The 2,864-nt window shown below is 46.3% G+C and overlaps 1 pseudogene; it reads right to left on the minus strand.

Annotated features, from left to right (window-relative positions):
- Positions 1–2,159: 2,159 nt before the first annotated feature.
- LOC133368099 (5S ribosomal RNA) lies at positions 2,160–2,277 on the minus strand (annotated as a pseudogene).
- Positions 2,278–2,864: the final 587 nt, after the last annotated feature.

The raw sequence follows: 2,864 nt of genomic DNA on the forward strand, positions 1-2,864 counted from the left end.
AATTTTATTTGTTAGTCGCCTATCTGTCCGAACTAACAGACACTCTAGGCGACGTACAACAATATAAAATACAAAATACAGATCAAAACCACAATCAACAATTTATCTAAAACCATCCTTCAATTTATACATAAAAAAAAAAAACTAATCCACCCCAGAAATCTTATAGGCCTGCCTGAAAAGCCAGGTCTTTAAGGCTCGGCGAAAACCCATCAGGGAGGAGGCATGTCGCAGGTCAAAAGGAAGTGAATTCCAAAGGGTGGGGGCCACAAACGAATATGCCCTCTCTCTGGTCCGCACCAGCCGAGCTGTTTTGACTGGTAGGACCGAGAGAAGGTTTTGTGAGGCTGATCTTGTCTGGCGGCATAATTGGTGATACTGGAGGCGCTCCTTCAGATAAACTGGGCCGAAACCTGCAAGACATGGACAAAATGAAAGGTCAGACAGCAAGGACGAAGAAATATTCTAAAAGTCTGGGCAGCACTCGGCAGTGGCCGCAGTCAATTCCCGCCTGCTCTGACTTCCCGCCAATTTTCAGCAAGGGCTGCTTATTGGCGGTGATGACCCACTTAAAGGGATGTCTTCAGGGCTTAGCTTCGCAGCCCCCATAAGCCTACGCACAATTACCAAGGCCTCAGCACGCAGCTGCAGGCAGTTTTCAACGAAAAGGCATTTTAAGAGTTTTGGGCAGCACTCGGCGGTAGCCACAGTCAGTACCCAGCTGCGGGCAGTCTTCAAAGAAAAGGCTTTTTAAGACATTTGGGCAGTACTCGGTGGTAGCTGCAGTCAGCACCCAGCCGCTACAGATACATGCCATTATGCAGCAGGCACTAAAACTAGACGCTGATGATCCCACTGAGGGGACTTCATCAAGGGGCTATGCGCTGTCCCCAGTAGGTAAGTCCACGGAGGTGTCACTAAGATCTCTGGGGTTCAGGGAAGCACCAGTGCCTGCCATTGCGGAAAGGAGTGGAGCAGCAGCACTGTTTGGAGCAGCCCACCATTTCTGAGGCAGCGCCTGCCATTTCTGAGCACAACAGAGGCGCCCGCCATTTGGAGCACAGTGGAGCTGCTACACCTGACAAATTGCATTTTCCAGACCTCCCATATTTAATGCCAAGTGTGTATTGGGAGCAAGAACCCCATCCTCTGTTGAGGAGGTGGTAGTAATGGGGTATGGCCAATCAAGCGACACTTCGGTTGCAGAACAACAGCCTGTTCACAGAACAGCAAAGTTGCAACAGGTTAACCCCCTCATCTGGCAATAGCCCAACAGCTCTTGCTGCCCAACTTTTTTTCGCATGAGGTATGGTGAATTTTGCTCCTGGTGGTTTTAGAGCTCAAACTGCTCTTCTCCACTGTGTCTGGTGATTTCGGCCTTGCTGTTTTTGCCCTTGGCTGCATTTAGAGGTCTAACCGGTCCCCTCTGCTGTATGTGGTTATTTGGCTTCGCTAATTCACCACACTCCTCTACCAGTGTGTGTGTGTTGATTAATCAGGAATTTATCCATATAATATCTGGTACCGCTTCCCTTCACTGTATGCGTGTAACCATGGCTGAGCCATCCTGGGCTGTTTTTACGGATATCATCATTGAGGCACAGCGCAGTGATACGCAGCTGCAGCTAACTCGGTGGCCAGCTGTTTTCATACATTTCACGGCCCGTAGCAGCAGGAATTCCACCAGGAGGAATGTTGACCTGCAATTTGGGTTTCTAAGAGAGTCGTTTCACTTTCCATAATGTACAAATATTTGTTCCACTCTTGCCACTGAGTCTGAACAGACTGGTTTTGAAACAATACAAAGCTCTGTTTGCCCAAGAAGGAATGTCAGATTGAGCATGCTCACCAGAAGCACCAATCATTCCAAAAACACCTTCAACTCTCTGCAAAAACTCATCTTTCTCCAGCTCAGGTGAGTCTTCTAACCACCACGAACAAAGAGAACGTTTTCTTTCTTGTCATTATAGTTACTGTCTGCCTTAATCTGATCATGGGGTCAGCTCTGGTTAAAGTGATGAAGGTAAGTTAAGGTAATTTGTTGTTGTTATATGCCTTCAAGTCGATTACGACTTATGACAACCCTATGAATCTCTTTTTGGCTATACTCATAGGGTTTTCATGGTAAGGGGTATTCAGAGGTGGTTTACCATTGCCTCTTTCTAAGCCTAAGGTATTCCCAGGTGGTCTCCCATCCAAGTACGAACCAGGCCTGACCCTGCTTAGCTTCCAAGATCTGATGAGATCGGGCGTGTTCAGGGTAGTGTGGCTGTAGGTGAGTTAAGGTAATAAAATAAAAGGGTGAAAATTATGGAATCTGGAGGGTGCGGGTGTGAAATTATGTCCATACCTATCCCAGAGCTTAAAATTCCTAGGTAAGTTTATGGGAATGGAAAAAATTCATTTCACTTTCATCTGCATCAGCTGTTCTTGACAGAGGCAAGAAAGGGCTTATTCTTTTGAGTAACAAAAAATGGTACAGTATGTCAATGCACAGGCTGATTTGTATACAACAGAATGTTTTGGGGGCGTTAGCAAACAAGAAGCCTAAAATGCAAAAGTAAGAGATATTTCTCAAAGCTCAAGGATTGGATTGTTGTTGTCTTGCATGTCAGTTAGCGCAAAGTATTGTGTTGGGGGCAGGGATATGGCAAAGTAGATCAGTCCAAATTTTCTAGTTTTGATGAGGCTGTGAGATTACTTTCGCTGGAGCCCAACTTGGAACCCAAGCATGCAACTGTGCCTGCTGTGAGCCAGTATGAACTATAGCAAAGGTACATTGCTAAAGCATGAACTTTCTGCCATTTTAGACAGATTTCTAGGGGGAGTAGGGAACAAGATCCATGGCGAGGTTCAAAGTCACG

Source organism: Rhineura floridana, chromosome 11 (genome assembly GCF_030035675.1).
Source record: "Rhineura floridana isolate rRhiFlo1 chromosome 11, rRhiFlo1.hap2, whole genome shotgun sequence".
NCBI classification, from domain to species: Eukaryota; Metazoa; Chordata; class Lepidosauria; order Squamata; family Rhineuridae; genus Rhineura; species Rhineura floridana.